Below are 808 nucleotides of genomic sequence, written 5' to 3' on the forward strand. Positions count from 1 at the left end.
GTGTATTTCATTTTCTTCCTATCATGGAGTGTTTCTTTCATGGAGCTTATTTCGGTTCCATTGTATCTTGTTCTTCTTCATGTATGAAGTTTAATACATTGTTTTTCATTCAAGAATTTAAAAATATACTCCAAGTGTACCAGTGTTATTTTTAACTATTTCTGTGATAAGGGCAAATCACAAACCTAAATAGTGAATCGGTCAATATTACAACCTTCCAGCATTTAGTGCCAACCCTTATACATTGATCGTAAACAAATTATTTATGATGAAAATATTAGTTGTGTCACACTGTATCTTTCAATAAAAAAACCCAACTTATATTATCACAAGTAATCATAGGGATTTTAATTCGCATGCTCAATAATAAATAAATGAATGCATTAAATAAGTTAAGTTATTTTCGTCTCTTTTCTTTCCCTTAATTCGTTTTTTCACGAGCCATCCAACATATCAGTGATCTTCGTCCCGTATAATCAATGGTGCTAAAGAATGGTCGAGAATTTTCATTTATGGCCGTAGAAGTTAAGTTATTTTGACAGATTTGTTTCATTTTTTCTCTCCTTTTCGTTTCCTTTTCTTCTCGATTTTTTGATTTTTTTTCCCCTTTTCATCCTCATTATTATTCTATTTCTACATACTGATGGGCTCTTTGTATTTCCTTTTTGGTTAGTAAAAATCTTCTAATTTAATTATTTGATTCAATGTTGCTTTCAGATATGCCTACTAGGTGCTTGATGAAATTTACAAATGGCACAAGTTCATTTTCTTGACAAAGTTTGACAGGTGAGGAATATGGTACTCCGAT

This window comes from Olea europaea, chromosome 23, assembly GCF_002742605.1.
Source record: "Olea europaea var. sylvestris chromosome 23, O_europaea_v1, whole genome shotgun sequence".
NCBI classification, from domain to species: domain Eukaryota; kingdom Viridiplantae; phylum Streptophyta; class Magnoliopsida; order Lamiales; family Oleaceae; genus Olea; species Olea europaea.